Source organism: Glycine soja, chromosome 16, assembly GCF_004193775.1.
Source record: "Glycine soja cultivar W05 chromosome 16, ASM419377v2, whole genome shotgun sequence".
Taxonomy (NCBI): domain Eukaryota; kingdom Viridiplantae; phylum Streptophyta; class Magnoliopsida; order Fabales; family Fabaceae; genus Glycine; species Glycine soja.
The window spans coordinates 6730435-6737135 of NC_041017.1; the positions used below are offsets into that span (position 1 = coordinate 6730435).

A 6701-nucleotide genomic window follows, 5' to 3' on the forward strand; every position below is an offset into this window, starting at 1 on the left:
AGCTCGTTTACCTACCCTTAATATTGTGTTTGTAATTGTAATTGTAGACCATAATTTAAAACGATGATTATCATAAATATAAAAATAAATCATGAGATGATATAAAATGTGTAATTGAATAAAGTGTAAAAGTATCTAGTAAGCTAAAATGATAACTAGTCAATAAAAACAAAATTTGACAATGACTAAAAATTAGAGAAAAAGGGTTTAAATTATAAAAGTAGAGGGGACACAAAATAATAACACTATATATATTTATATACTTGTATTTTTCTCAAAATTAGGGTCCAACTAAAAAATTGGGAGCATCCCATTCAAATTATAAAAATAGATAAAACAAAAAAGATGATAATATTGAATATATATTTATATTTTTTTAAAGTGTGGTGACATAAATGCACCCTCTCAATCTAAGCTAGGTCTGCCTAGTTATGCTTATAAATATTGAACTCTTTTAACTTTTTAATAAAAAACTAATGATTATTTTTTGTCTTAGGTCATAAAGTAAGAGTGTTTTTTAACCATTGGGTTAGTTATTAATTTCGTTCGCAATTCATGAGAATTGCTGGCATAAGGGAATTGAGTACGTATTTTTTCTATTAAATAAGTTATTTTCACTTGCTTGAATATATAGGAGTCTTACATTGCTATGTCAATTCTCTGGATTAAGAAATCGATGAATTAAAAGTACTATTTACTTCTTTAGAGCATATTCAATGGGTGAAATTTAAACAATCTTTACCTTATGTGAATTAGTCCCTGCAATATCACATCATAGTTAAGCAATCCATTTTGAGTTCTTTACTTATTGAGTTGTTTAGTGAGTTTTTGCCGGGTCTTATACACCACATCACACTTAAAAACTTTTAATACTTTTTCTTAAGAAACTAGAAACTCAATGGAGAAAGGAATTTCAGAGAATGAAAAACTCAGAATTCATTAGTCACGCTTTGTCAAAATACAGAGTATATATAGAAAAGAAAAAGATTACAGAGAAATCTAGACCCTTTTGTACTAAAGACAATGCCCTATTCTATTATATCACTTACAGGTGACAAGGAAGTCTAGAACCTTTTCATGATGACTCAACCATATCACTAATATCTTCCTCCCGTTAGATCATATCCTTTGGGGACCTTAGGATTGGAAGAGTTAAAGGAATTTAACACTTTTTTCTCCAATGTAATGAGTTGCTCAAATTGGTCCAGTTGAAATTATTTATCATTAATTAAGAAATGGCTAGGCAACATTGCTTAAAAAAGTAACTCTACCAAAATAAGCAACGCTAACTCAGTTGCTCCAACAGAGCTTAACTATAAGAAATTTAGATAAAAAAAACCTTGTTGGAGTTACTCTTCGGTAAGCTACAGACTTTTTATTTTTACGGTTAAACAAAGACTTAATTGTGCACAAATTTTTAAAAGAATTTTCTTTTTTCTTTGTTTCCTGATGATTAATCATCATTAAAAAATTCGAGTGGTAACTGTTATTAAAATCTTTTCTTTCAATTATATATCTTTTTCATCTACAAAGTTTATAATCAAAACTTTGTTAAAGACCCAAACTCAAGAAACTCCTTTTAAATAAAACACTTGCAACATATATAATCATTCACAAGAACCTTTCCAAAACAAAAAAAGCATTCACAAGAAAAAAAAACTCAAATTTCCACAATTGTGATCAAATTAGTCCGTTATTTTCCACAACATTAATAAAGATCGTGATGACTACAATATAAAATTTCCCTGTAGCAGAAAGTTAGCTTGAACCAGATCTAGAAGCGTCTTGGATATCTTTGAAGAAGATCACAAGAATTTTAGATCCTTCACTGCAGCTTCTTTAGGCACTTATGTTGACGCTGGCAAGGCCTGTTTTGTGTTTTTTTTTTCTTTCCATGTGAATTGGATTGGTGTACCTAGTTATTTACGAACTAAGCTTATTTGGTACATGAGAAAACTTACATTAATACATATTACAGAACTCAATTCCTTATTATTTTACAATTTCTACTAAAAAATGTTCATCCTTTATAAAAAAAAATACAGATAATAAGTGAAGAGAAAATATTTCCTTCAGGATTCCCTTTACGAAATCTCACCATCTGCATGTTTCTGACTAAGCAATTATCATTAGTTTAAACAAATGATGCCAGATCTTATCATGTACTGACTTTTTTTTTGAATACCTAAAATCAATTAAAATAATTATTATACCCAAGAGTTTGATGCATTACAAAATTATAATACGTCACCATAAAATTACAATAATTAATGGTATACATATATACGATATAATTAATGTACCAATTAATTACAATTACCATGATGCAAACATCTTGAGTTGACAGAATTTGATGTAAACAACATATATAAAGCCGCTAGCATAAGGAGAAGATTAATTGCCCCAATTTTAAATAATCTCGCTGCTCCCGAATCCAACATTTTTTCCCGATCTGATTAGCAGATAAGAGACAGAAGTTCCCAAGCAGCATAGTGAGAACCTGTTCATGTTGTAAACAAGGCAATCTTATACACAATTATAGAGAAAAAAACAAGGCTTTTCACAACACATGAACAATGAATTGATACATACCAAAATAATAACACAATAAAGGCTCTATGCAATTTTTGAGAGGGACAAATCCCTTTCAAGGCACTTGAGTGAGGTAGGGTTGACATGCATGAACAAGTAGTTCCCAGCAAAAAGGTCACCAAAATGAACTTGACCTTCCTTGAATCTTTTCATCACTTTAGCATATGAAATTCTCATGGAAGAAACCAACCTAGCCCTTTTTCTCCAAAGTCTTCTCAAGCTTGGAATTTTGAGTCTAAACCTTCTCCTAATGGGAACCCTTCTAAACCTGAACCAGCTTCTTGACCTCCTTTCCCTTTCATCATCCCACCCTTTTTCATGCCTTAGCCTTTGGTAACGAAGTTTGCTTAGAGGAACCATTTGGAGCTGGGAAGACATGGTGGATTTTTCAGAAGTAAAACAACTCATTAGGACAACAAAACAAAACCAAAGAGAGAATTATGAGAGAGATAATGTGCTAGGTGGTGTTTATTATTATCACCTATCTTGGGAGGGTTTGCTTTTTTTGTGAGTAGTTGATTTCCTTAAATGTGAAGTGTGATATTGACAGGGTGAAAGCTCAATGGTGGGTTGGAATAGGGGAGAGTGTCTGGAGAAGCTGTTGAGTGAATTAAATGCAACGTGAGAAAGGTTGGTGAGTCTATCCATATTTTCTTATGTTAATAAATTTCTCCCTTTTCAATGATGGGTAGTCCAATTAGGAAGTTTTCCTTTGATTAGTTAAATTAATCTATATTTCTTAAAAAAATAATTAATTATATTAAATATATAAATTATTTATATTATTATTCTAAAATTATTTTTTTATTTTTTTATCCGCTTAATTATTTTTTATTAATGTTTTAAAAAATAATAATTAAGTAAAGAGTATTTATAGAAAAAATAATTAATGTATCTAAAAATTAAAAAAAAAATTATAAAAAGATAAATAAATTTTTAAAAATAATCTTATAATTAGGAATACATAGAATATTTTTTTAGAAGAAGAAAAACATATATATTTAACTCTATTTTATAATTAAATTTTTATGATTATTATTTTACATTTAAAACAAGATCATTAACCCAAGTTTCAATAAAAATTAATGTGCGCATGATCACTGATTTATTATTCCAAGTAATTAAACACATTTTTAAATTTATTATAAATACATAAAAGAGGTGCACCGGTTATAAATGAAAAGACGGAAAAATGCAGTGGGATCATATTCTATTCTAAAATGACAATAGTATGCTCCTTGAACTGTACCATATTATAAAGTCATTATCAGCAATTAAAAAAAATGTCGTTATCAATTCAATTAACTTTAATAAACTTTGTACCAAAAAAAAATTAATAAACTACACTAGGAAATATTGCTATAATTATAATGTCATTAAAAATTTACATTTAACACGGTAGCCCCCCTATCACTACTATATATATATATATATATATAGCAAACAAGTTATTAAATTCTGTCAAAAATACTGCAGAAATAATAAAATGGAACCTTTTTTTTTACAGCAATAAAATGGCATCTTAAAGCCTAACATAAGTGCATATGACTAAGGTGATCGGTCCAGTACAACACTGAATTCCTCACGAACTTATGATATTATTAGAGGCATTCATGCATGTGCCCTAGGTCAAGGAGGAAGTCACTGGTGGTATATGTCTAAAACGGTAGTTTCTTTTTCAATATTCTATTTTAACAATCTGTTGTGCAATGTGTTAAGTGATAAGATAAATCAAGATCCTATATATTCTATGTAATCACATTGTATTTGTTGTATTTGTGTATGATGGATGAAATGGAAGTAGATAAATGTTAAGTTCTAATAAAATATTTAAGATTTAATTTATTTAATATTTTAATTGATTTATAGTGTAAAAAAACTTACATTAACTAACGTAATCATTAAATTTTATTTACTATTATATTCATATATATATATATATATATATATAGTCTTTTCATTAGTGATGACGATTGCTATAATCTGAGTAGGATATTATAGTGTTTGTTTCTATACTTGCACTTCTTAAAAAATTATGTACCTAGACTCATACTTGTATGAATAGTAACTTTAATACTCGTATCTTTTTTCATTAACTACCTAAATGCACATACTCATACTTGTGTACTTTCCCATTAAGTATCTAAATGCACATACCTGTTAAATAATTTTTTCCTTTTAAAATTCAAGAATTTGATATATGTCTTAGCAATAATGAACATGATTTGTATATATATATATTTGGTGGATTAAGGAATGCGATGTATCTATTTTTAACGGGCTTCTTAATCCACAAAAATTATAAAAAAGAAAATCATGTTCCTTATGTGCATTTAGGTACTTAACGAAGAAGGACACGGGTATTAAAGTTATTACCTCAATGCCATTATATTGATCTGGGTACATAGATTTTTTAAAGTGTGGGTATGGAGATGAGTACTATGGTTTCTTAACCAAATTCTACTTATTGCCGTTCCTAATAAGAAGACACTAAATTTATTCATATTGAAATGAATTTAATGGTTATTATGACTAGTCATATATATTGGCCTAACCCAGGATTCAAAGATTGGGGCCAACTATGAAACTTAAAATTCATCTAATAAATATATTTATATCAAAATTCGTATAAAGTAATAATAGTTATATATTTTTCATAATGATTTAAGATACAATAAACAATATATTTACATAAAAGATAAATTGAACAATTTTACAAAGACCCAAAAATAATTACCAATTTCATATGTCACCAATATCTCTAATGGATTTATGATAAAAATTAGTACGATATTAAACAATTTTTTTTTATGGAAAATCTTATTAATTATATTCCAAAAAACTACTAAATTAAATAGATTATGTTACTTGCTAAATTTTCTTTTACGAAAATATATAATAGCCAACAACATCAAAGAATAATTTGCTTTCAAATAATTGGGATATTAAAGAAGAAAAAGGTTATGTCATGATAAAGGCTTCAACTTTGAAATTAAATTATGTCATATTTTTTATGCAACTTGATGTTTGATTTGTTTTCATAAGATTTGCATAGCGCGCATCTGTGGACTCTTGTACTTGAGATTTGAAAACATGATAGAATCTCCCAGATAATGACAAGAAGAATAAAGACGTGACTAAAAAAATAAATAAAAGATAGAAGAAATGATGATAGTAAGATAGAATTTTTGTTGATGTTTTTCAAAATTTAGATTTTTTTAATATGATTTAGATAGTTTATAAGTTTGAGCCATCAATAAATAATCTTTAATTCTCAAATAAATATAAAAGGAATGCTAATACAATCATTAACTCCATCCAACCACACAAATATTTTTTTCATACAAATCGAATTCATTATCACATATTTAAGAAACAAAAATATTTATCAATTATATTATATCATGTTAATAATTATTATTGATATATAACTTTTAAGTTTATTATTTTAAAAACTATAATTTGTGATTAAATAATATTATATATTTTTTTACACTAACATATATTATTTTCTCATAATTAAACGAAGATAAAAAAATATAACATTGGAAATATAATAGAGAATTTTATCCAATAACATGACCTAAGAAACGTAAAAAAAGAGTTGTAAAAAAAGCAAAAAAAATATTCAAGAAATTTAGGAAAATAATATAAAATAAATTAAAATGATTAAATGAACGTGTCAATGCATGTTACTCCAATTGTTAGATTTTACATTAAATTTTTTGTTAATCAAAATAACGTTTTCCTTAAAAAAATCAAAATAACAGTTAGAAGATTAAAAATTGATAACCGACGAGGATTGAATTTGTAACATCCAAAAACAATCTAGTAATTATTTAGATAAGAATATCTAAATATATCTTTTAATTAAAAAAATAGATTAAATTATTTTAAAATATTAATTTGTTATTTTTATTTTGAAAAATATTAGTATAATAATATATTAAATTGATTAAAGATAATTATAATTAAAGATAATAGAAATAATAAATAAATAATTGATTAAACAAATTTCAAATTATGTATAATTTTTATATAAGGTTAGACAATTTTTTTTGTTTCAATCACACAAATAAATGATTTCTCTTGATATTAATAGGTTATCC

The 6701-nt window shown here is 26.4% G+C and overlaps 1 long non-coding RNA gene across 1 annotated transcript; it reads right to left on the reverse strand.

Annotated features, from left to right (window-relative positions):
- Positions 1-2220: 2220 nt before the first annotated feature.
- Positions 2221-3124, reverse strand: LOC114390242. The gene is made up of 2 exons (XR_003661858.1): positions 2593-3124; positions 2221-2500 (listed from the first exon to the last, which is right to left on the reverse strand). It is a non-coding gene; the product is annotated as an uncharacterized LOC114390242 (long non-coding RNA).
- Positions 3125-6701: the final 3577 nt, after the last annotated feature.